Source organism: Equus asinus, chromosome 25, assembly GCF_041296235.1.
Source record: "Equus asinus isolate D_3611 breed Donkey chromosome 25, EquAss-T2T_v2, whole genome shotgun sequence".
NCBI classification, from domain to species: Eukaryota; Metazoa; Chordata; class Mammalia; order Perissodactyla; family Equidae; genus Equus; species Equus asinus.
Genome location: NC_091814.1, coordinates 33,586,593 through 33,613,456, shown reverse-complemented (window position 1 = coordinate 33,613,456; position 26,864 = coordinate 33,586,593). Strand labels below are relative to the sequence as shown.

The following is a 26,864-nucleotide window of genomic DNA, read 5'->3' as shown; positions in this document are numbered from 1 at the left end:
AATCCAGAAGAGGGACCTTCTTCATGCAGGATGTATGAAAAGGCTGCAGAAAACTGCGGGCTGCAGAGAGCTCTGGGAGTGGTAGGCTGAATCAGAGGGCCAAGTGGGCCTGCGGAGCAGAAGCCTCGCCTCCCAGCTGCCCAGGGCAGCCCTTGGCAAGAACCCAGGCAGGCAGGGACAATGGGAGGAATGGAGAATGGGCAAAGCCCAGCTGTGGGGGGGGGGGGGGGGGGTGGTCCAAGGTCAGGACTCCAGCTCTGCAGGCATCCAGGAACCACTTAAGATACAGGGGTTCTGTTTGTGAGGCCGAGGCTGTCAGGCCTGGGCACAGTGTGGCCTGGGCCTTGGGGCATGGCGGGGAGAAGGCCTGGTCCTGGGGTGGATAAGTGGCCTGCAGCAGGGGTCTGGGTGTGGAAGCCAGGACCTGAAGGCCCAGCTGTAAACAAAGCTGTGTTATGGAAGGCCCCAGGAGGTGGGTAGGTTTCCTGGTTGAGAAGCTTGGAGGGGCCTGTTTGCAAAACACCTGGAGGATGTGTGTCGCTGTCCAGTCAAGCTGGAAAGCATCCCACGTGGCTCATGGGTCGGGGCGTAGCAGCACTGACCACAGGGGAGACACAGGGACACCCAGACTCTGTCCTTGCGGTGACAAGAGAATTGTCTTCAGGAAAAGAACAGTGAGTTGGAGTTCTTTCCATTTGCATGCTTTTCGTAATCCCTGAGAAATCGGCTTTTCCCCTTCCCTGGCTCCGTCCCTTCCTCCCCTACAGCCCCACCCGCCCAGACTGTAGGCTGCAGCAGCGTCCCACCCGCCCTGGGCAGTAGCGGAGGCCATGGGGAAGAAAGAGCATCTCCCGACGTCTTCCTGGTTGTGGCCCAGCCCGGCCTGCCAAGGCAGGCTCCACCCTGCGTGCGTGGTGTGGGGCAGCCCTCGTAGATATGTCTCTGCCTCCCTTTGTCTCCGACTGTATCCAAGGGCAGGAGGGGGCAGAGCCTACTTCCTCCACACTCTTGGAAACAACAATGGACAAGGTCCTGACTCGGCTCTAGACACCCGCCCCCATGCTGAGTCTGTGAGTGTGTGGTGTGTGTGTGTGTGTGCACGACAGCATGTGAACAAGTGTGTGAGTGTGAGCCTGTGTGTACGTGTGCGCATACTGAGCATGTGTGGTGGGTGTGAATGGGCTGTGCATGTTTGGTGGGTGCAAGTGTGTAAGGCAGTTCCCCAGCCTGCCGGGCTCTGTATTCCCCATGAGGGACCCTTTGAGTGGGTCCTGATGCTGTCCTGGGGCAGTGGTTGGTGGGATGGAGAGATCATGTTTCTAGAAGGTCCAGCATTAGGTTTCTGGAGCTCTTTCCCCAGTTTGCCAGAGAAAGAACCCTTTCTGGTTAAAAAGACTGATGGCTTCCAGCCTTTGTCTTCCCCGCTCTGGCCCCATCCCATGAGTGTGCAAGTGCCTGCCAGTGCACACAAGCACACATGTGGTCCCTGCATGGGGGACTCTGGGAGACTCCAAAGAGCTGACCCCAGGTGCACACGTCTCACTGTGGGCGTGGGCAGTTTCTGAGTCTGTGGATAAAGGAGACGTTCTCATCCACCATGAAGATGCTGGACTTGGCCTTTGAGCCTTTGTCAGGAGCTTGGCTCTGATGGGGACACTGGTCAGTGGGTAGGGGGTTGCCTCAAACCAGAGGGCACTGTACGGTCCCCTCCAGAATCAAGCCCACTGCCGTAGTCACTGAGACCTCTGCTTCTCTCAGCCCCATGTGGGGTAGGTTTGGGCTCTGGAGGTGAGGAGGGCTGGCCCACAGATCCCCTGACCAGCTGTCCTTCTTTCTTCTCTTTATTTTCTAGCCAGAAGCTCGCACACACCAGATTCTTAATGGGCCAGCATGGTCCAGGAAGGTGTTGAGTCTTGATGGACCCAAGAGCCAGGACTCTGGCAGGAGAACGGAATCCCTGATGGATTCAGACAGAGCAGTAGGATCCTGCTGGGAGTGGGTTTGCCTGGGTACCAAAGCAAACTTTTAGCCAAGTAGGTCCCTGGGCCTCTGCTTGACCCCAGTGACCCCATGTGGCAGAAGGTAAGAGCTCAGGCCCTGGAGTCACACTGATCTGAGTTCAATTCCTCATTCTACCACTCACCATGCTGTAAGACCTTGGACAAGTTACTTCATCCCTCTGAACCTCAGTTTCTTCATTTACAAAATGGGTGTAGCACTATTTACCTCACAAAAGTATTGAGGAGTAGTCCATCTTGAGAAGGCTCTGACAGTTGGGTCATGGAGAAGACCAGTAACCAGTGATAACTGTGGCAGGAGGGGTCTGGGTGGGTAGACACTGACGGTTCTGCATCTAGGAGGCTCTAGAGAGCAGAATATTCCCTGCATTCCCTCCATGCTCCCCCCTAAACACACAGGCTGGGATGTCAGAGCTGGAAGGACCTCAGAGACCACTCAAGGTGGTCAACCAGCTTCTCAGAGGCCAGGCCGTGACTGGAGTCATGCCCTCCTGGCTTGGTAGGACTCATTCTGCCAAATACTCCAGTGATTAGAGCATGGCCATCAGCTCTAGAGTCCACCAAGTCTGCATTCAAATCCCTAGCTCTGCCACTCGGTCACCTTGCCTCTCTAATCCTGTTCTTTCATCCCTAAAATGAGGATAATACTGATCCACACCTTGGAGTTGTGCTGGCCAATATGGTGGCCACTTACTATGTGTAGCATTTAACTATAATTAAAATTAAATAAAATTAAAATGAATAAAGTTCACGTTCTCAGTTGCACTGGCTGTGTTTCAGATGTCCAATAGCCGCATGTGGCTGGTGACCACTGTATTGGACAATGCAGACATAGAATATTTCCATCACTGCAGGAAGTTCTGTGGGGTAAGTGCTACCTTGGAGGGTTGTTGTGAAGACTAAATGAGGCAACATAAAGTGTTTAACTCGAAGGTTTGCTCTGAAGGAAGGATGCCAGCTGTCACTGTTACTCTCAGAGCTTCCTGAGTCGTCCTCCTCCCAGCTAAGGGTAGCCTAAAGGCCAGGGCCTTCCTTGGGACCATGGCCATGGCTGCAGACTGAAAGCACCACAGGATGTGAGGATGGAAAAGTGACCAGCTACACATCCCCTTGAGCCACACTCTGAAATTGTTTAAGCTCTGTACTTTACCAACAAGGAAACTGAGGCCCAGAGAAATGAAGTGACTTCCCCAAAGTCACCTGACGGAACAGAGGCCAGAGTCCTGTTTCCTGACTCCTCACCCAATGATCCTTTCCACCTCCCCCGTTCAAGGGCGCTCAGAGCAGGCTGCATCAGAGTTGTCAGAGGGTTTCATAAAAACCAACATATCCAGGCCCCGCCTCAGATGTATGGAGCCAGAACTCACAGGGTGGGGCCTGGGGGTCTGCTTTCTTACCAAGAGATCCATATGCTTTTGATCTTTAGCTAGTTTGGAGGCACTAGGCCAAGAGACCAGGGTCTGACTTGCTCAGGCCTCTGGTGGAGTAAACATGGAAAGCTCATGGAACAGTGACCTTCCCACCTCTCACTGCCCCCTGAGCTGGTTTTCCCAGCATGCCCTTCTTTCCCCCCTCTAACACACATTGGAAATGCTCAGGGTACCTTGGGAAAGGGGAGCAAGTGAAGACCTTCAGCCTGTTCCCATCAGTCTCACCAAGGCAGCTGCTCTTGCCAAGGTGGCCCAGGCTGGAGCTGAGGAGACTGAGAAAGTGCTCAGGCCACAGCACCATGCTTGCTGAGGGACTGTTTTGGCCTAGGCACCTTGACTTTGCCTCAGGCAGGTTGGCGCATGAGGGAGCCAGTCACTTCAGCCCTGACTGCCAAGAGCGGCCCTGACAAGATGGCCGTTGGCCAGCCCTCAGTGTTGTTTGGCTCAGGGGAACTGCTTTCTCCAACAGGAAGCCTTTAATCTCCACAGTGGTAATCACGAGTTAAGAGGGACCGGCTTCCCACTTCAGGGAGTTCAGTGGGATTGTGCAACCAGGCCCTTTGCAAGGAGAGCCCCCTTTCATCTGAGCACGCCAAGTGTCTTGTTATCCTTGTGGCCTGGGAAGAGACAACGCTTGCCAGCGTCTGCCCCCTGTGTACGTGCGGCTCAGCTATGGCTCTGGGAAATGAGGAACAAAACAGGATTGGGGGGGCTTTGGCTGGGAGTGGGTAGCTTGGTGGCCCGTTATCATCTTAGAGTGGATGCTTTCCAGAAAGTTTTTCCTGCTCTCCACAACTGGCTTCAGACACTGCCACATTCCAGTGGAGAAACTCTCAAGAATGTGGATCCCCTTGGGATGAGGTAGAAACGGTGTCTCCTTTATCCTCCATTCAGGGCTTAATAGGTCTCATCAGGGTGCTCTTTGTGAGCACCAGCCCCCTGTCTCTTCCCCTAAAGAGAAGAGCCCAAGGGGCTTCTGCATCTGGCTGATGCTGAAGAGAGGGCAAGTCAAGTTCAGAGGACTCTGACACCCGCTCCCCAGAGAAACTGACGTGGAGGATGCCTATGTTGGTTAAATGCCCCCTCAAGGTACATTCACTCATTCACTCATTCATTCATTCATCTGTGCATTCATTCATTCCTCAGCACACCTTTACTGAGGGCTTCTTATATAGTGTTCTAGCCCCTGGGGAACATCAGTGGACAAAAGACACAGCCCTTGTTCTCGGGGAGCTTACATTCTTCCGGGGGAGAGGAGAGAGAAAATAAACAAGTTAATACATCATGTAATGGGAGTTACAGAAAAGGGCTACGGAAAGTTAAAGCAGAGTAAAGACAGGGAGGGGAAGGGCTCTTTCTGCTGGGGTGGTTGGGGAAATAGGCTCAAGAAGTGCTGACTTATTACACATTTTCCCTGGTGTTGGAAACATCCTGGACTCTCTCATTGTCCCCACCACTCAGAGTGTCTTAGAAATCAGAGGTGAAAATTGAGACCCCCCCCCCGTTTGACCCCTCACTACCCCCTCTGTACACAACTTCCCCAAGAGTCAAATATTTCTATATCGAAATTTACCAACCACAAACCACAGAACTTTTTTGATGTGATAAAAATTGGCAGGTTGATGTTATATCTGTTACCTTTAAGGCCACTTTATTCAAGCCTTGGCTGACGGTAAATTCTGCTCACATCTCCATGGGCTTGGTCTCAGGAAAGTGTCCCCATTAGGCCACTCTCTTAACTTTCGCTCCCCTGAACTGACACCTTGGGATCAGCCCCACCAAGTCCCCCCCTTTTAGGAGGATGGAGGTTCAAGGTGTAATTTGTGATAAGAGAAATTCTGCCTAGAGGCCAATACCAGGCCTTGTGATACCGGCGCCTCCCCACCCCCCAGACTGACAGGCGTTCAATCAGGGCACACAAGGCAAATCCTCTTCTGGAGAGGCACTGGGTGTGGTAGATCTAGAGGCAGAGATGTGGCTGGAGTTCCTGCCTCCGCCGGGACCTGGAGGCAGCACAGGCTTGGGAGTCAGGCAGACCCAGAATCAAGCCATAGCACCGGTACTTACTGGGCTACCTCAGTCCTTCTGAGCTTTGGTTTCCTCATCTGTAAAAAAGGATGTTTACCTATCTTTAAAAAACTGTGCAGAAGCCCCTGGCATATGTCAGACTCTTGATAAATGACATTGACTGTGGCTCCTTGGGCAGACGGCTGCATCTCTCTCAGCTTTGATCCTTCCTCTGTGAAAGCCAGATATCAATATATCATCCTCCTGGGGTTATTGTGAGATTGGGAGGAGATATGTAAAATTGCCTGTCACAGATCCTGGGGCTCAACGATGTGTGTCTATTCGATACCAGGAGCTTGTCTCAGGGCGAGCCAGCAGGTAGATAGGAGCAGAAATACCTCCCAACAGCCCTCCACGTTGCAGGGGATGGGCCCTCTTCCCTGGCGACTGGCTTAGTCAATGAAGAGAAAGTAGGGAGGGGAAGTGGGGGGAAGGACTTTCTGGATATTTTTGCTGATTTAAATTCTGGCTTCAGAATTGGAACTGACAACGTTGGTAACGCACCAGCTGTACAGATCACATACCCACAGGAGGGCGGGGTGGTTTGAGGCCAGAGGTTGGGGAAAAGTGCAGTCTCACAGCCTCCACTTCCCCTGTGGAGACGGTTCTGTTCCCCCAGGTTCACCATTAGCCTTTCCATCTGCTGACTCATTCTCACGCAGCTCCAGCCCCGGAAAGCTGAGCGTGGGGAAGGCAGCCTGTTAATAGCCTTTTCTTGGGACATTCATCCTGACTTTTTCTAAGAAAGTTTGAATGTCAGCCCCGATGTCCTACCTCTCGTTCTCACCCCCACTCCACCAGTGCTCTCCTCATAGAGACTGAGAAGTAAGAGTTCTGGGCACCGAGTCGTGTCAGGAAGTCTCTGGAGCTTCCATTTTGTTGCTTGCAGATTTCTTGAGATTTCAAAATGGCAGCCTGTTCATCTCGGTCAGAGAGCAAGGCATAGGGTGAGATCTTTCTATAGTGCTCCCAGGGGACTCCAATGGGATCCCCACACAGCCGCTGGATGGGAATGAACAGCAAGTGAAAAGGCAGATGCAGAACAAACTCTCAAAAATGTCTCGAGGGCCAGCAGCGGGCAGAAAACACCTGGGCGGCTTGTGGTGTGGGGGCCGTGATGCCGGCCGCTGCGTCTCTGACCACAACCCCACACAGAGCAACCTGCTTTGGGAGCATCACCCGCTACAGTGAAGAATGGTGACTGGGTGGAATAGAATCTATGACAGGACAAATTGAGGCTCCCTGGGCAGGACTGAAGAGATAATAAGCGGCCCAGTTCTTGGACACGACTGGGGAGCTGGCCTGCGTGTTCTCTGTGGGGGGCCTTTTGTACAGGTGGAGGAGTAAGAGGCAGCCTCGTATAGTACAAAGAGCCCTGTTTTTTTCATCTTAGCTTTACCGCTCGTTAGTTGTGTGACCTTAGTCAAGACATGACCCCTCTCTGGGCCTCAGTTTCCTCAACTATAAAAAGATAGTGTTGCACAAGATGAGTTCTAAGATCTCTTCCAGACCTGATCTTCCGAGTTAATATTATGTGCCTATTCAGAAAATGTGGCTCTGTTCAGGAGAAGAGAGAGGAACTGCTAAGGGGGCCAGTAGTTGGACTGGTAGGGGCAAGTGAGGGACGAAAAGGGGAGTGTGGGGGTTCTCTCCCTCTTTCCCTCAGAAGCCCTCCCCCATCCCTTTCATTAGAAAGGCTTTCCTGTGGCTCCTCCCACCCCACCTCACGGGCAGGTCTATTGCTGCACAGGAAAACAGAGTCTGGTGTCTGGTTCTCCTGCGCTGAGGCACGCCTTCCACCATTAGGCACTGTCAGCTGAATCGCTGCTTCCTCTTCCATCCCCCCTCACCCTCAGTTCTTCCTTTCTCCTCCAGCGCCTTTACGCTCAAGTCAGGATTCAGGAGGCTCCCCGGGGACGGGAGGACTCTGTGAAGGAAGGAAAGGGATGTGAAGGGGGTCTGGGTAATGGACAGAAAGCTTGGCCTCGTGGGACGGGGGTGGTGGGAAGAGAGGCAGAGAGAGAGGCCTTAGAGCTAGAAGAGACCTTGACAGAGAAGGTGAGCGCTCCCCCACCCCCCACAACCGGCAACACCCGCATGGCCCCCCATAAGTCTTGTGCCTTATCTCTCCATCTTTAAAGTGGGCAAACCCACCCCTTTCTGCCACAGGAGGAGGTTGGGAGGCTTCACGTAGCCCTCAGAGTGCCTGTTGCTTCACTAGCCCGGGCAGAGCGGTGGGAGGGGGGCGGGCAGGCAGGCACAGTCACCTCTGGCAAGGCGTTGTCATTGGGGACCTGCGTGTGCCAAGGGCTAATGGATTAACTACTTGGGTGGGAATAGCCCAGCCTCCAGCTCCGGGATACCTTGCCACCGTTTGAGGGACATCCAGGCTGACGCCCCTCCTCTGCCCCCTGAACTTGGCATGAAGGGAAGATGGAAGCAGCTGAAATGATTTCCTGGCTGGCTCCCCCGCCCGCACGTCTGTCTAGCAATTGCTCATGCCCACAGAAACCACCTTGCACATGGCCCCTGGATCCAGATTTCAAAGCAGTGCCAGGAAAACATGGGGGAAGGGAGGGGCATCTGGCTGATGAACTCGCTTCGAGCCAAGAGGGAGTTTTTGGTTTGAAAATGGATTGTCTTTTGCTCTGTTGATATTTCTCTGGCATTAGTTTGCTGACTGCGAAAGAGAGGATTTTGGCCAAAAAGTAAGTCTTCCTGGAACAAATAGGCCAATGAGAACTAACCCAGCACAAAGAGAGAGGATAGTTTTCCTTTTCGGCACAGTATGCGCAATTGCAGTAAACATGCATGAGCACCAGCTGGAGGAGGAGCCATGTGCTAAGAGCACGGATTCTGAAATCAAACTGACTGGGTTCAAATCACAGCCCTCTGATGGGTTGTGTGACACGGCCTCAACTTCCTTATCTATAAAGTGGGGATGATAATAGGTGAAGCTTAGATGGAGGGTTTGTGTGTGTGTGTGTAAAGCAGTTAGAACTGTACCTGGTACATGGTAAGTGCTCAGTAGCTATCACTTATTGTTATCATTTTAGTAGAGACATTTAGGGCCATCAACTCTACTGTTAAGGACATTTAGAATCTAGTTGAAGGGATAAGAAACAAACATATGCAAATTTAGGTAATAAATAGTACTTTGACTCAATATCGCAGCACATAAATGGGGTGTGTGACTGATAGCCAATGGGTGGTACAGCATCTTGAAAGGCCAGGCTGGTCCTGCCGTGCCCACCATCCATTTCTAGGTTGCCAGGCCTCCCCTCCCTCAACCCTATGAAAGGGGCAGCCCAATGGGGACTATACAATGCATCACCTGTCCACAGGTGTTTAGACCAGGAGCAAACACTCAACCCAGTAACTGGCCAACCACAGTCTAGCCGGGGACCTGGGATGGCCCAGTATAAAAAGATTAGTTACTACAATCAGATTCTCTCTAGGAAATCTGGATTGGACCCATGGAGAAAATCAGACTAAAACTGAGGGAACAGGAGCTGAAAGGACACCCTGAGGTGGAAGTGGGGCTGTGAGGCTGTAACCTAAGCCGACATTATAAACGAACAGCTGTGACTAAGAGGCTACCCATCCACAGAGATGGGATCAGAGCAGACACAGAGAGAGCAGAAAACAGCACAAGAAGGCGACCAGGAGGCTCCTGAGGAGAGAGGAGAAGGGGCAACCCTCGGAGCTACCTCAGTTCCTTCTGAAGGAACTTAAGCGAGTGTTTGGTTCTTGGAACTGAGAAAGCTGGACGGTAACTCCAAGATGGAAGGGACCATGGAGGGCTGCAGCAGCCTGAGGAGAGCAGAGAGGCTCCCGTCTGGAAGGCCAGGAGGACGTGGGACAGGCAGAGGGGCTGGAGGAAGGAGAGCAGTCATGGCGATGGGAAAGCATGACAAGTATCTGGGAAAGTCTGAGTAGTCCGGTTTGGGTGGCGCCGAGGACTACAAGCTCAGAATTTGGAAATATTCAGAAAGACTTATTGTTGTATCAATTAGATGCTTTCGGTGACAGCTAACAGAAAACCCAACCAGACCAGGTTAAACTCTAACAGGAAGGGACTGGCTCATGTTTGGGAGATGTTGGTGGGTGTGGCAGGCTTCAGTCAAGGCCCAGTCTGGAGTTCAAAGACCACAGCAAGGACCTTGCATGGACGCCTTCCCACTCTTCTTCTGAAAGAGGCTTCACCCCACCAGCCTACCTCTAAGTCAATCTGCCAAATGACCAATTTGCCAAAAACATAATTTAAGGAATAATCTTTTTTAAAACAGTTAATGAAAATGCATATATTTTTAACTTGATTCGGAAATTGGTTTTCAGCTAATTGGCTTTCAGAAAATTGTTTCTAGGCAAATTGCCCTGCTTCCAGCTGTTCTTGAGAACCAAGATGGTTGGCAGCAGCCCCTAGCGTCTCTATTCACGTCCAGGAGGAAAAAGGGCCTCTGTGCCCCAGCCTGCACAGCAGAAGTCCTGAGGTTCACTTTGGTGGATCTTCTGGGATCCCATGCCATCCCCTGAGCCAAGGACCCTGGCCTGGAGAACGTGCTGGGGAGTGTGGACGTAGCTCAGTGGCTTTTTCTGAACCAGTCACTAGGGCTAGGGTGATGGGGCAATGTTGGTGGGTTTAGGTCATGTAAGCCCTCCCCTCCTGAGGCTGGAGGTAAGTGAAATCACAGCCTGGACACATGGCTGGGAGATTCCATGGAAAGTCTTTGGAGGTCATAGATGCAGAGAAAGCAATTAGCAATGCCAATGACAGCTGGAGACAGTCTTGAATAGCCAGAAAAAGGGTTTGGACTTTATCCTATAGGCAGCCAGTGATACTGGAGGCTTTTAGATCTGGGATGTGTCTTCTTTCAGGTGGTATTTTAGGAAATTAGTCTGACTATAGGATGGGTAGGGGGAAGGGAGAGTCTGGCAAACCAGTGGGGTTGTTAGAGAACACAGGAGGTTACGCAACGAGGGCTGAAACTGGGGAACTAGAGTGAAAAAGGAAAGAGAGGGGCAACTAGGAAGTATTTTGAAAGAAGTGAAAGGAATTAGTGTCTTATTAGACATTAGGGAAGTGGGTGGGTGTTGTCAGTGGGAGGAGTTGAAAATGACCCCAGGGCCTCTGGCCTGGGTGAAATTTTGGAATTTCTGCCCCACAACCTTAACCCCTTTCTCTGAGATCTGTCCTTTCATTCACTGGAAAGTGTCCTTTTCCTGGAGCCTTGTTTTGGTGGCACTCCCAGGACTCCTCCCATTTCTGGAAATGGACCCTTCCCTCCTTCTGGGAACTGTCCACTCCCCACCATCCCTCCATGGTTATTTTGGAGGCCACTGTGCTAATGTACAACCCCTGTATGGGGCACCTGACCTGAGATGGGTCAATCAGAACTCTTCCTCAGCTTGGCACCAGAACTGACAAAGTGATGTCTGTCTTTCTCTGGAGGTTGAAGATGAGATTGCTGACCGGCTACTGGTCTCATTCTTCCACATGGACCAAGAAGCAGAGGAAGCCAGTCTGCAATATGGAGAGGAATGAAGCAGATGCAGTCATGGCTTCTGAGAGCAAGGCTGGGAGTGGCTGCCTGGATCCCGGAAGGCTGTCACTTTCTGCGTGTACTTCCTGTTCTTGGGTTCTGTGAGACACCCTCTAGCTTCTGCATATACATTTTAAGTGACTATTTCTAAAGTTGGGAAATTAAGAGTAGCTGCTGATTCTAAAGAGAAGCTACATGAATTTGGAACTTTTGTGCATTACCAGTGAGTTTACTGGAGGTAATCAAGCTGGACCTCACTTGGAGAGGTCATAAAGAAATGCCAACACTTGGTGAGCAGACGCTTAAGTAAAGAAGGAAGCCATAGGAGTGGGTAAGATCTCCCAGAGAGAAAGTGTGGAGAGAAGTCACAGGAACCTTGCAGAACAACCACATTTAGAGATTAATTGGACGGTGTAAGGGCAAAGAGTGAGTGATTTACCAGAGAATTGGGGAAGCTAGGATGCTAGTGTCCAAAGGTTCCAAGGGAAGAGCAAACTCAAGGATCTTAACACACAAGGAAACAACGGTGACTTTGGGCAGGCTTTGGGGTTGGTTGAGTGAGAAGCTCGATGATGTCACTTAGAACCCAGGTTCTTTCTACTTCTCTGCTCTGCTGCACTTGGCACTAGCTTCATCTAAGGGTTGACTCCTCCCTTGGTTGAGAAATAACTGCCAGTAATGGGCATGGTGGAAGAAAGATAGGGAATGTTCTCCCAGCCATGGACTCTAAACTTTGCTCTTCAATCTGATTGGACCACTTCAGATCATGTGCACATCTCTAGGCCAGTAAGGTTCACCAGATAAACGCCATTTACTGACCAGCTTAGACAAGTGAGGAGCTACTCCTTAAACTGGAGGTGGGATCAGCATCCCCTGAAGTATAGAGGATTGTGCTCCACCTGAACATGCTCAGGGTTCTGTTGGAGAGGAAGAAAGGGGATTGGAATCATCAGAGGCAATGAACAGTCCCCCACATGTGGCCCACAAGGCCTGCATGAGCTGGTCCTGCCTCACCCAGTTCTTGCTGTGTTTTGTAAAGTTCTTAGAATGGAGTAGGTTTCTTTCGCCCTCAGACCTTCTCATACACTGATCCTTCTGTGGGGAATAGTCTCCATGATATTTGTTGCCTAATTCTTGTTCTTATATTGTCTCACTCAAATGTCATTCTTTGAAGAGAACTTTCCAATCCTCCTAAACTAAATTGGGTTCCCCTGCCCCCACCTCCCACTCGTGTCCCTATTGGAATCTAATTTCAAGTTGTAATTATGTTTCTATTGTGTTCATTTGTAGCTCTATGGGGCAGGCGCCATGTTTGTTCTGCTCACCAAGGAATCCTCAGAGGTTGGCGCACAGCAGATGCTCAAGAAATATCTGGTGAATGAATAAATTAGATAGTTCATCTACTTCTTTTTCTAACTTATACCTATTCTTTTTTAAGCACTTGAAATATCTTTGGAGGTTACTTGAATGTAAATATTTCTGCAAAACAATATCTCTTCCAAAAGAACAATGACTTTAAATGAAAGTAAATAGTAAGGAACGCTTTGAACGCTAATCGAGTCCAAGCAATGGTGGAGGGAGGTATTTTTATCATGTTCAAATAATTTATACTTCATGTCAGTTACATAGATAAAGACAAGACTAGAGAAAATTGGTGAACTAGTTAAACACTGTTTTGTTCTACTCCCTACCTCATTAGTTAATTATATTAACCATTTATCGAATGCCTCCTCTGCACCAGTGATTGGGCTAGGCTATAAGACTTGGCCTTGTTTCAGGAAAGTTTACATTAGAGTCATTCTACCAAGTAAGGCAAGAACTGAATGAATAATTTTAATGATGGTTTTCTGCTACAAAGATTGAAATAAACAGGTTTTTCTGATTAACCTTTAGATAATTCAATTCACTTCTATTACCCGAACATTCTAGTCTGCTTTGCTAGTCAGAGTTTCTACACGGGAGGGGCTTAAGCGCCAGCAATCTGTTAGGAAGGGAGGCTGGAAGCTTGTCTTGAAATCGCGTTAACACAGCAAGCACACTGTTTCGGCTCAGATTGTACGGATATTTGACATGGCGTGGGGTGGTTATTGGCAATTATGGGATCATTTCATCATTGCCTCCTCCCTGTCACCCCTTGGAGTTACCACCGATCCTTGCTAACAGAAGCATAATCACATTTTGTTTATCAGACTTTCAGATATCCCAGGCTTCAAAATCCACTAAGATTTCAAAAAGAAAATTTCAAAGGGAGGAAGCAGCAGTGGTCTGCTCTGATAACTTGTTTATCAGTTTACTTTCCAATTGCCCTGTCCTCTTCTCTCAGAGGGAGACGTGGGTGAGAACCCGACTCTTAGGGCTGATGTCCATGACAGGCTATGAGATAGAGAATATGTAAGTCTTTTTTGGGGGGGGATGGGGGAGTAGCTTTTGGCCTTGAAAAGAAAAAAAAAAAGGAAAATGTGGTTAGAATGCCAAGTGAACAAACTGAATTAGCAATATGGAAGCACATATTTGCCGGTTTTACAGGGACGTCACGGCATCAAAATCAGAGGAATGTGCTGTGCAAATACAAAAGATGTAATTTAATAGTTTCCAAATGGCCTTTCTTGTTTTATTATCAACCATCCACTCCTCACACATTGGAAAAAAAAAGACTAGTTTGCATTTATGCTTGTCGCTTATGCTGAATGAACATATTTCACTCAAAGAAAGCAAAACTAGACAGGTCTGGTTTACTTGCACAATCGGATATTAATATACTGTTTTTGAGGATAAATGCTTTATGACCTCAGAATGAATCAGCTCTCGGGGCCAGGAGACGTTGAGCACAGCAGGCAGGAAGTCCTGCCCTCCGCTGTACGTGGCGTGGTCGTAGCACAGCCGGGCTGAGCTTCAGGGTCACATCATGTATGTACCACACACAAGCCGGATTAGCAGGAATGTGTGAATTTGGACTTGGTTCTCTTTTTCTTTCCTAAAGTCTGCTCAGGCAGACAGGTTTTGTGGTTCTAGAATCCTACTGCCTGGAAGCTCATAATGATAATGACACTCTTAATAATAGCTAACAGTTATTGTGTATCTATCGTGGGCCAGTCACTGGGCTAAACGCTTTTTGTCCTCATCTTTGGAACCCTCCCAACACCACTATGAGATATATTTTATCATCTTGTCATTTTTCTCGTTTTGCTGGGGAGGACACGAGCACAGAGTAGTGCAGCCATGTGCCCAAGGTCACACAGCTGGGGTTTAAACCTAAGAGTGCCTGGCTCAAAGGAGATCTTCTGAGAAACTAATGAGCTGAGGTTTCAGGGCCCTTCACTTATGTGGCCCCTTGCAAAGCCCTGTGCCTAATTTTGTGTTCTTTTTCTTAAGGACTCCCCATCCCCCCTCACTACAAACTGTGTTGGTTGTAGTCCCCACAAAACCTGGATCCATCCCTGGTTTCATTTCAGAGCCTTCATTCTTTTTTTTAAAGATTGGCCCTGAGCTAACATCTGCTGCCAATCTTCTTTTTTTCTTCTTCTTCTTCTCCCCAAAGCCCAGTACATAGCTGTATATTCCAGTTGCGGGTCCTTCGGGTTTTGCTATGTGGGACGCTGCCTCAGCATGGCCTGATGAGAGGTGCCATGTCCTCACTGGGATCCAAACCGGTGAAACCCAGGGTAACTGAAGCAGAGCCTGCAAACCTAACCACTGGGCCACAGGGCCGGGCCCTAGAGCCTTCATTCTTAATCTCCAAACCAGTTTCTAAGTGATCATAAATAATCTGAATGTCAAGGACTATTTTATTTCCAACCCAAAGTAGGTGCTCAATTCAACTCAATGTTTGAACGAAAGTATAGATGACTGAATAAATGCCCTACTTGAAAGGCATGCTGTGGACTGATCAGTACTGTAGGTCGAAAACTGTGGGACGGATTCAAAAGCTGGGAAGCTGGAGTGCCTTGTAAGCCCTTAAAAGAAACTGATTCTTTCCTGACATAGGGCACAGAGTAGTCGCCGAGCTTTCACCAGCATAAAAGAGCAGACGGAAAGTGCAGACGCTTCTCTGTGTCCCTCTACTGTCACGGGAAATGCCACATGGGCGAATTTGCAGTGACTTCCTCTCTGCAGGCACTTCCATAAGAGAGACCTCATTTCACTTGGCTTATCCAATTAACAAAGGGAGACAAACATATGGAAAGGAAGTCCCTGAGGTGGCTGAGACAGTGTGCTAAGTGGATAAACAACTTAATTAGAATCACCTACCCTGATGAAAGCACGATGCTCAGGGCTGGCTTTGAACAAGTAGTTCTAGTTTTGCAAGAGCTTGCTAGTGTCATTTCAAGGAAAGGCTAGGAGGAAATGTGTTTAAAATGTGTTTGAAACAAGAGTTTTGGTTAGACACGCAGATGGTGAGGATTGATACATACTGGAAGTAACTATTGAAGGAAGTTGGACAGTGTATATTCCTCATGCCAAAAAAGTAATCTTGTCTCCAAGCAAGGAACCTGGGGAGTTCTCCAAGACTCTTCCAACCTGGAAATTCCAGTGTCCTAATGGGATGCATTTCCCCCAGGATTTTGCTGAACTATGTGTCAGAATGAGTAGATTCTAAGGAGGGTATATCCTTGAGAACAATTAGCCGTGGTTATCAGGATCACCTGTGCTTTTCTGCACCTGACTCCAGGGCCCCCCTGCCCATAGGTCTCAAACAGGTATGCTCACTTGATTCAGAGGAATTTGGCTGGTCGGGGTCTTGATGCTTTGTGTACAGAAGAAGCGACTTGGGAGCCAGCCCTGATGGTCTAGTGGGTAAAGTTCGGTGCTCTCACCACTTCGGTAGGCCGGGTTCGCTTCCCATCACAGAACCACACAGTGGGTCTGTCAGTTGCCATGCTCTGGTGGTGGCTTATATAGAAGGAGTGGAAGGACTTACAACTACGATATACAACCCTGCACTGGGGCTTTGGGGAGAAAAAAAGGAAAAAGTGACTTGGTATATAAATTAAGGCTAAAGGTTCTTGCTCTTGCCTATAACAGTGGGACAATTAACAAAATCACAAATTGTTTATCAGATATTGGGGCTACTCATGGTTTAGTTTTAAGAATGAATTGCCTTAGTAAGAGGTATTATGACTTAAAATAGGTGGCTTTTTACAAAAATCAATCAACAAATTTTTTCTTTTTTTTTTTTAAAGATTGGCACCTGAGCTAACAACTATTGCCAATCTTCGTTTTTTTCCCCCTGCTTTTTTCTCCCCCAATCTCACCAGCACATAGTTGTGTATTTTTTTTTTAGTTGTGGGTGCTCCTAGTTGTGGCATGTGGGACACCACCTCAACGTGGACTGACGAGTGGTGCCATGTCCACACCCAGGATCTGAACCAGCGAAACCCTGCGCCATCGAAGTGGAGCGTGTGAACTTAACTACTCGGCCACAGGGCCGGCTCCTCAATCAACAAATTTAATGCCACTCTAGTCAATATCCTGATGGGATAAAAAGCAGAAGGAGGAAGAAGAGAAGGAGAAAGAGAAGAATGAGAAGAGTAATAAGGTAATGAGGCAATCGCTTTCCTTTTCATGTATTAATACACATTACAAATGTTCAGATATATATACATAGTAATTAAACGTATGATTCAGAAGTCCCACTCCTAGGTATTTATCCAAGTGAAATGAATACCTATGTTCATACAGAAACCAAATATTTACAGCACATTTACTCATCATCCCCGGAAGCTGGAAACAACTCAAATGTCCCACAGTCGGGGAATGAACAGATGGACTGCAGTATATTCCTACGATGGAATACTACTCGGTGATAAACAAGGAACCATTGATAAATGCCACAACTTGGATGGATCTTAAGGACATTATGCTAGTGAAAGAAGCCAGACTCAAAAGGCTACATACTGTATGATTCCATTTGTATAACATTCTGGAAAAGACAAAACAATAGAGACAGAAAACAGACCAGTGATTGTCAGGGTTAACCTAAATAACTAACTAAGAGCGGGAGGCTTGACTGCAAAGGGGCAGCATGAGGGAATTTGGGGGATGACGGAACTGTTCTCTATCTTACACAATTCTACACATCTGGCAAAACTCAGAACTGTATACCCCAAAGAGTAAATTGTAGTGTACGTAAACTAAAAATAAAATAAACCAGTGTTACACTAGCACAGGTATAGACAGATCAATGAGCATCATAGAGAGCTAGAAATGGAATGAAGTATAAATAGTTAATAGCTTTGCCAAAGATGGCAATTCAAATCCATGGGAAACGATGCATTATTTAATAAACAGTTCTGGGAACCGTTTTTATCATTGAAAAAGTTACCTACTTCATCCTTAAATCAAAATAAATTTCAGAAGGATTAATTAAAGCTTTAAATGGAAACAAAAATGAGAATACTAGAGGAAAATATAGATTTTTAAATAATCTTGGAATGGGGAACAACTTTTTAAAGATAATATAAAAGTCAGAAATCATAAAGAAAAAAATGAATCGATCTGACATCAATCAAAAACATTTTAAAAACACAGTAAAATAAACAAAGAGTAAATATTAACAAATCAACAGACTAATGACAAAGTGGGAAAAATATCCACAACACATGTGATAGTCAAAGATCTCTGTAGTGGGTGCTGGGCCACCACCCAGATCCCACCTTCGGTACCGGGGTGTTAATCCCCCAGCTGTGGGGAATGTTGGTGTTAACAGCTCACAGCTAGTTCCTCTCCTGCAGCTGTCCACAGATGAAGAGAGCCACTTCACCTGAAGTCATCCCACTCCTTTGGGGCAGCCCTCATCCAATGACCAGTCAATAAAGGGGTATAAGGGCCTGGCCCTCTTGCCTCAAGGTAGAACTCTGAAGGGTCATCCCAGCTCCAGGGCCCATGGGGTCAGCTGGGTGAGGCCTTCTGTTCAATCCTTTTTTCACTCCCCCTTAGGTGTTGGTACCAAGCATACTCCACCAATGGACCCCTTCATGAGTCTGTTTCTAGGGAACTCAGCCTGAGATAATATCCTTAATATGTAAAGGGTTTTTCCAAAGCAACAATAGAAAAATGGGCAAAAGACATAAACAACCAATTTTTATATGCGCCATAATTAAAATTACCTGTACCTTTTGTCATAGCAAGTTCACTTCCAGGAATTTATCATAGAGAAATAATCTCACAAGTGTGTAAAGCTATATGGTCAAGGCTGTCCATGGGAGCATTGTTTATAATAGCGAAAAACTGGAAACACTCTTTATGTCCATGAATTAATTAAATAGATGTCATTGTCATAGTATGCAATTATTAAAAACAATGACGTAGATATTTGTAAACATGAAGCAATGTTCAACGTTCAAATATATTCCTTAAAATACATTCTGTAAAATATATTTCACGATATGTAATATATGTATAAAATTGAAAACCAGTCTGGAAGGTTATAGAAAAAATTTTATTAGTTAATATTTTTTTAGGATTGTAAGGGATGGTTATTTTCTTTCTCATATTTTCTGAAAAATTTTTATAATGAGTAAGTGTTACTTATATAACCAGAAGAAAAATAAAGTTATTTTTAAACGAATATTATTAGATAAGGCTTTAGTATGAAACTCAAGCATACCGATTGAAATTCAAGCATATTTTCATTTTCTAATCCAATTATTTCAATTAAAGAAAAATAATTAACCTGAAAATTAGCCTTAACAGCAATGTAGAAACAAAATCTTAATTGATGGTCTTGCTCTTCGTGTTAATCCGTGGAAGCCACGTGCTACCTGTGTTGGACACCTGCAGTTTCTGTGTTTGTCTGGCCTGAGCGGTACCTAGTCTCCTTCTAGAGCCTAGAGAACAGTTCCGTCATCCCCCAAATTCCCTCATGCTGCCCCTTTGCAGTCAAGCCTCCCGCTCTTAGTTAGTTATTTAGGTTAACCCTGACAATCACTGGTCTGTTTTCTGTCTCTATTGTTTTGCCTTTTCCAGAATGTTATACAAATGGAATCATACAGTATGTAGCCTTTTGAGTCTGGCTTCTTTCACTAGCATAATGTCCTTAAGATCCATCCAAGTTGTGGCATTTATCAATGGTTCCTTGTTTATCACCGAGTAGTATTCCATTGTATGAATATACTGCAATCCGTTTGTTCATTCCCCGACTGTGGAAGTATCTGTCCCTCTCCTGAGACCATGAGCTTGCTGTGAGTCTGACCCCACAGCCCCTGTGAAGGAGCACATCACCCATCCCTGCCTCCCATCTCTCTGGACACAAGGTGCACATGTCCCAAGTCAGTCCAATGAGAGTCAACCACAGGACTTTTACTGCAACTATCGGGAAAGCGATACTTTCTTTCAACTGAGTGGAAGATAAGCTTGGTCAAAGATAAGCTTGGAGAAATGCTGCTCAGTGTACAGTCAACACAGAACAAAGCAGAGAAGAGAGATGGAGAGAGAAACATTCCTGAAGACAGTGTAGGTGCCTTTCAATCCAGCTGTGCCCAAAGACTAATTCCTAGACTTCTCAGCTACATGAACCAATAAATTCTTCGTTTTTGCTTAAGCCTGTTGGAGTTGGGCCTCCTTTGCATCTCAAAGGCTGTGCTATTATACACATCCTACTATATTGCCAAGGGAAGCAAAATCTTATTCATGTTTTCAATTTTTCAATCTCTCAATTAAAATGTATTGAGCATATCTTAGCTCAGGCTGCATAACAAAATCCCATAGGCTGAATGGCTTAAAGAACAGGAATTTATTTCTCACAGTTCTAGAGGCTGAGAAGTCCAAAATCAAGGTGCTGGCTATGTAGGTTTCATTCTGAGGCTTCTTCTCTTGGCTTGTAGGTGGCCTCCATCTCACTGTGTGTCACACGACCTCTTTGTGCATTCTGAGACAGAGAGCAAGCTCTCTGGAATCTCTTCTTATAAAGGCGCTAATCTCATCTTAAAAGCCCCACCCTCAGGACCTTCCAAAGGCTCCATCTCCAAACATCATCACACTGGAGGTTAGGGCTCCAACATACGGATTTTGGGGGGACACAGACATTCAGTCCATAACAAGCACCTAGGACCCACTATATGTCAGCAACTACGTTAATCCTAGGAATACAGGGGAGAGAGACACAACCTCTACCTTTAACACGAGGCGTACACTTGGTGGGAACTCAACCCCAGAGAGTGGTCCTCAGGGGTGCCAGAGTCTCTTCCCAGGAGCCTTCCCAGCCTCTAAGCAGGAGGTGTTCTCTTTGGACACTTTGTTCTCTCTTTGGACACTCTCGCCTGCTGGAGAAGTAATATCTGCCTTCTCTTTGGCTGTCTCTGGCATTCTTTCTTCGGACTCTTCCATTTGTCTGTCAAGTCAAAAAGGCTGCAGCTGCCCCTACCTGGGAGGCCTGGGGTGGGCAGTCTGGACCAGCTCTGCCCCTGGTAGTGACACAAATGCCCTTTTGTCCTGTATCCTACTTCTTGTACTCTCTTCTTGCTGCCTGGAACTTCCTCTCCACTGGATGTAGTGAGATCCAGGACTTGGAGGTGGACTTACGGAAGAGGATAAAGGAAAAAAAAGCTGCCTCATGCCTGAGTCAAAGGGGTTCTGCATGAGCTCCAACCAGGCTAGACCATGGGCTCCATGGCAGTGACGGGGGCCCATGTCTCAGAGTCACAGTCTTTGCTGTTACTCATTGTTCTCTGAGCATAGCTTCCCTTGAGGACCTCATGGAGAGGGGCTGCCGACCAAAGGACAGGGTCTAGGTCTTCCTGGGCTCCGTGGCCAAATATTACCTTAATCTCACCACCATTCTCAACCCACAGACGTGTATAAGACCTTCAAAGGAAAGTGCTCAGAATGAGCAAAGAATTGTGAGTGTAGCCCTTCTTAACATAACTAGCTCAGCCAGATGGCTCTCTCAGAAGTCCCTGTTAGAGGATTTATGAGGCTGTAGATCAGATCTCCAGAAGGGGAAAATAAGCATCCTCAGCAGATTCCATTAGAATAAGGGCAACTCATGAGGTCATGTCTGGTAATTATAGAATTATCTTAATTATTTTTTAATGTATTCAAGGCTTGAGAACATGGTCATGTTCATTATAGAGTACAAACTTACAAAACCAATCCCAAACACTAGTGGAGGAACTGCACAGACGAGCGGTGAGCCCCGGACCACCCCTTGAGACTGAACGCCCTAAACTGGGCTAAGCAATAAACTGTTGACTCTATGGAGCTAGCTATCTTTCCTCTCCATCCTGGAGAATCACAGAATTCAGCAACCTCTGGATCTAGTGGTGCTCCTTTTGGTGTGCACATCAGAATCTCCTGGGGGAGCTTCTGCAAACTTCATTTGTCCAGTCCCCCCCGCCCCGGAGACTGGTACCGTAGGTCTAGTGGAATAACCACTGACTAATCTCTAAACTAGCAGACGAGGAACTGAGATCCAGAGAGAGAAAGCAATTTGTCGAAGGTGACAATGACTATTGGTCAAAGAGCCAGGACTAGCACCCAGATTGCCTGACTCTGATCCAGCGTTCTTTACACCAGACAAGTAGAAGTGTGAAGAAATAGGCGTTCTCACCCAAACTGCCTAATTACCTCAATTACCCAAGTGCCCACCTTGATGGATGGAATGTGGCCCCAATCTGTGCTTGGGAACACTGCTCAGTGATTTATGCCACTGCTAGAGAGACAAACCTGCCATTTGCGTAACAACTGCCAGATGTATCTGTCCTTCATTTTCAAAGACAAGGCCACTTGCCCTTTGTATTCTGCTGTAGCAGACGTGATAGTGAAACGTATGACACACGTCTCCCTGTTTCCTGTACATGCACTCTTAATGCCCTGTGGTTTGTGGTTGTGGTTGCCTGTTTACAAAACCTGGCTCTCAAAGTGATGGTCAGCTCAGAGTCCTGGTTGAGGAAGAACTCACCGTTTATCCTATAGCTTCCCAGTGGGGCATCTCTGCTGCTGCCCTTTTCTGGTCATTTCTCCCAAAGCCATCGAGTTAGAATGTAGGCATTTTCACTGAATGCAGGAGATACACTTCACAACATCAGTCAAGAAATACATGTATGTTGGGAGATAGTACACACCCGGCATCGTGCTTATGTTCAACTCATGCTGTAGTTAGAAGGTATTTCAAGCTGTTGGGGAAAAGGAATGTAGCTGCCTCAGAACTCAGCTTTAGAAAAAGTTCTTCTTATTCACAGCACACCTAAAACAACACTAAAATGCATTACTCCTGCAGGAAAACATCTTTTGGACACTGGAAAACTTCTGTCCCATCTCTCTACACTGGGGCTCGCTGTAGGATCTTAGCCACACCCCGTTATTGACCATTTCAAAAGTGTCACCTTATTTAGCAGAAATCTGGCAACTGCGAGTCATATAGCTTCCGGGACACTTGGACTCGTCACGCATTACCACCGCCTGTGTTTTACAGTTGAGGAAACCTGGAGACCTAGTGATTAAAGCCCAGCCAAGGTTATTCACGTGGAGTTCAGAGTACAGACAGTGCAGAGGGGAAATTCGCTGGGCTTCTAGAATCAATAGCTGGAAGGGATTTCAAGAGGTGATTTGGTTCACTCATTTCACTGCAGGTGAACAATGAAACAGCCCAAGACTAATGATTGTCTGTGGGGAAAGCCTTCTTAGTGCCTCCGACCTCTTGGTCCAAGTTTGCACTTCCCTACGGTTCTTCCTTAAGTCTAACTGAACTCTCTCTTGCTGTTACTCTTTCTACCTTCCCAACTAGTGTTAAATGGAAAGACCAGTGTTTCTCTATTGTGAGGACTCGTTCTATTGAAGAGTCGGCTCCAGGGAAGTCTTGAAAGACCCACTCGGAGAGGCTCTGTGGGGAGCTTCAGCAGGCAAAGGCAGACTATTCTGTATTTTGGGCTCTTTTATGCCCTGCCTGAATGCCAGACAATTGTACTTCACTGGTCTATCCTCTCCAGGGATTATTTTCCCTGGAGAAGAGAAGGCCGAGAGACAAATCAACGGAATGCAAATATGGAAGACGCTGAGCCACGGCGTTCATGACCATAGGAAACTACAGAGTGAAGGCTTTCAGGTCAGGCTGAGGCAAGGGATTTTTCTGATTCTGAGGGCTTATTGTTGACGTAAGATCTGATGCAAAGGGAGGCTGTGGTGTCCCCTCCCCGGAAGGACTTACAGATGAGAGAAGGTCTCACCACAGGCATGAGTTCCCTAGGCTCCCCAAGGGGTGAAGAAAGATGGAGAAACTTTTCTTGGACTCTTCCCAACTGTATAGTAGCATTTCCCCAGGTCTGAAAAAGCACCAGTTGTAAGCATTTCGAAAGATCAGTGTGTGTGTGAGGAAACTAACAAGCAAACGGCAGCTCAATGAGATTTCCTTTGAATTTGGCTCTCGCCCTGCATTAAACCAGCATGGACAAGCCTCAGATGAGATGGTTCTTATATGGCTCCCCGGGCAAAATTTTGAAAGCTAACAACTGACATTTTCTTCTTGATATTTTCCCACCCAACTGCCTCCTTCAATTAGATGGTGCAGTGGGAGGAGATGCAGAGGTCTAGGATTATTCCCATGTAGATAGGATTTCATCTCGTTAAGTCTCCTTTGGGGGTAAGCTCTCCACTAGCATTTGCATCAATTGCTTTTGAATCGCTACCCACCACGAAATGCTTCAACGGGGAGAAGAATTTCTCTTAAGTCAGTTCTCCCTAAAGGTAGAGTGAGATATTTCAAACTCTATGCAGAACAGCTTTAAAGAAAAATAACGACAGATCCACAGCCTGTTCTTTACATCAACTTTTCAGAACGCTTTTCCCCAAACTCTTCTGATCTACCGATGAGCATGACCATCAGTCAGGAAGCAGTGACTAGGCCCAGCTTTAGGCCAGGCAATGCGGGGTTTGCCCCAAAGTAGGAGGTTTACTCTCTGCCTTTAACAAGTGTCCAGGTTAGTGAGGCTACAATGCTAACTCAGGTGAATGCAAGGAAATACACGTTTGGGTGCTAATGGTGTTAGTGGATTAAAGTAGTCAAGACGCTTTTATTAAATGGCCCACAGCCTAAACTGGCTTTCAAGAAAGGGCAGATTTGGGAGAAGCAGAGTGAAAACAAACAAACAAAAGGAAACAAAGAAGAAAAAAAAAAAGTAGAAAGCTAATTAGGAAAATTTAAACTAGCATTTAAAAATTTTTAATTATAGATGATTTCAATCACATAAACAGGTGTAGAAGCCTCGTGTACTCATCATTTTGCTTCAAACTTTACCAATTCACGGTCAATCTTGCTTCTTCTATCCACCTACCCACTTTCCCCCACATCCTGGGTTATTTTGAAGCAAATCCCAGACATCATATCAATCCATCTGTAAATATTTCAGTATTTTACTCACATTTTGATGTAAGCAGGATCAAATTATACAGATCAGAGCCTGTTTCCAAAAAAACTGAAAATCTTGACACAATAAAAAGATCCCCAAACCTCAGCCAATGGCACATTTATTTCTGGTTCTATTGTGTTTAACAACATCCAGCACATCAGAAGAAAGCTTAACTTTTTTTTTTGAGAAATTTGAAATAAAATGTATATGTTCAGAAATACACACTTTTTGCTGTAATCTTGGACCTTAATGGAATGTTGGAAGCATGTAGACAAACACTTGTCCCTGTACATCTGCTGCAACTTAACTCTATTTCTTTATTCTATTTTCAACCTAGATCAGAGTGGTATTTCAGGAAGACATGCTTTTCTTAAACCAGAGGCCAACAAAAGTGACCCGTGGAATCTGAGGATGGTGGGACAGTCTGGGGCCGGGAGGTAAATGTACAGCTGGGGAGGGGAGAGAGGAGGCGAGAGAGCAGGGTGGAGTGGGGGTCCGATAGGGCACAGAGACTCTCAGGGCTCCGGCTGGATGTGAAATTGAGTGGGAGGCAAAGAATGAAAGTGGAGCATGTTAATCTTGGAATGAGGATGAGTCATGCAGAAAATGAGATGCTTTCCCGCTGATGCTTTGAATAATACTCCTTAACAGGGAAAAGAAACCAAATGAATATCGCTCTTGATCGAGGTAGAGATGGGGTATGGCACACAGAGTGTGGAGTTGAAGGCTGTGCATCCCTCCTAGCTCTTCCACTCTTCCTGGGTGACCCGGAGCAAGCCATCTAACCTCTCAGCATCTCAGACTCCTCATCTTCAACAAAGGGGAAGTGGGGCTAGATTATCTCTGGAACCCTGGAGGCCCACAATATCCAACAATTCAGTTAATTGAAATGTATTGTAAAAGCACAGATGGGTATGAATTTGGGGTGACTTTTGGGTGGTGGCGGCTAGCAGTAGGAAGCAGCGGTACCAGGTGAGACAACTCAGACCATGCACAGCTCTAATATGGGGAAATGAAGTAATGGCACTAGCCCGCATGTATCAAGTACTTGTGTGTCATTTACTCTACTAAACAGTTTACATACATTATCTCATTTAATTCTCACAACAGCCCTGTGAGGTAGGCTCCAATATATCACACAATTATGAGGAAACTGAGGCACAGAGAGGGTAAGTAATCTACCCAAGAAACATTGCCAGTAAATAGGAAAGCCAGAATCAACCCCAGATCTATTTCAATTTCAAACCCTTAACCACTGTACGACAAGCAAGGGTGTATAGAATAACTATTAAAGTCTTGTATTTTATCTTTCAATTAAAATTCAGAAACATTCATTGAATATCTATCCGACACAGGAACCAGCTTGAAGAGGGTCCCAATGGCTAAATCTGGGACAAATTCAGCACCCAAATGAAGTACAGTGATGAATTATAAACCACTGAAAAAAACAGGATTCATGAGTCCCCTTACCGATAATAGATAGATAAATAAATAAGCAGAATACCAAGGGTTGGCTGGTAAACGTGGAGGGACTGCTGGAGCTGGAAAATCATCATTTGGTAATCATCAGAGTAGAAAGGGTTCAGGCAGGAACCATCAACGGATGCTAAATCTAAGGGGGAAATGTTAACGAGCAAGATATTTGTATGGTCTCAACGTATCTTTCCAGAGACTGCTTATTAATTCAAGGGAGGAAAAAAAATTGTACAGTGGAGTAATTGAGCAACACCTTGATGGAGGAGAAAAATTTACATTACCAGTAAGGGGCAGACGGTCATTGTATGCCTCCAGCTGTGATACCCTTAGAAGGACAAAATGTTAATTTCGCAATATCCCAGCCAAGAATGCATAAACAAAACATCAAACAAATGCAATCTGGGAATGTTCTATTTAAAAAAAAAAAAAAGGCAACGGAACTGTCTTAAAAAATGTCGACATCATAAAAGACAAAAAAAGGCTGTGGAAATAATTCCAGATTAAAGGAGGCTACAGGGTAACACAACTAAATGCAAGCCAGACCCTAGACTGGATGTTGTGCAGGAGGCGGGAGTGTGGACAATGCTACAAAATACATTACTAGAACAACCAACAAAATTGGAATAGAAACACTACCAATGTATATTTATAAAGTTGATAAATGTACTGTGGTTATGTTGAGAATATTCCTAGGTTCAGGAAATTCACACAGTATTTAGGGGTGAAGGGTGCTGATGCATGTCGCTTACTCTTATATGGTTCAAAAGAGAGGGGACAGAGAGCGTGCTAATGCTACAGCAAATGGGGTAAAACGTGAACCACAGGTGAATCTAGGGAAAGGGTATATGGGGCTTCTTTGCAACCTTTCCTAAGTTTGAAAATATGTCCAGGGGCTGGCCCCATGGCTGAATGGTTAAGTTCACGTGCTCTGCTTGGGCGGCCCAGGGTTTCGCCAGTTCGAATCCTGAGTGCGGACACGGCACCGCTCAT

The 26,864-nt window shown here is 46.6% G+C and overlaps 1 long non-coding RNA gene across 1 annotated transcript; it reads left to right on the top strand.

Moving 5' to 3' along the window:
* The first annotated feature begins 218 nt into the window (after window positions 1-218).
* On the top strand, window positions 219-12,937 carry LOC123280783 (uncharacterized). Its single transcript, XR_011498180.1, has 3 exons — window positions 219-674; window positions 1,853-2,082; window positions 10,968-12,937. It is a non-coding gene; the product is annotated as an uncharacterized lncRNA (long non-coding RNA).
* The last annotated feature ends 13,927 nt before the right edge of the window (window positions 12,938-26,864 follow it).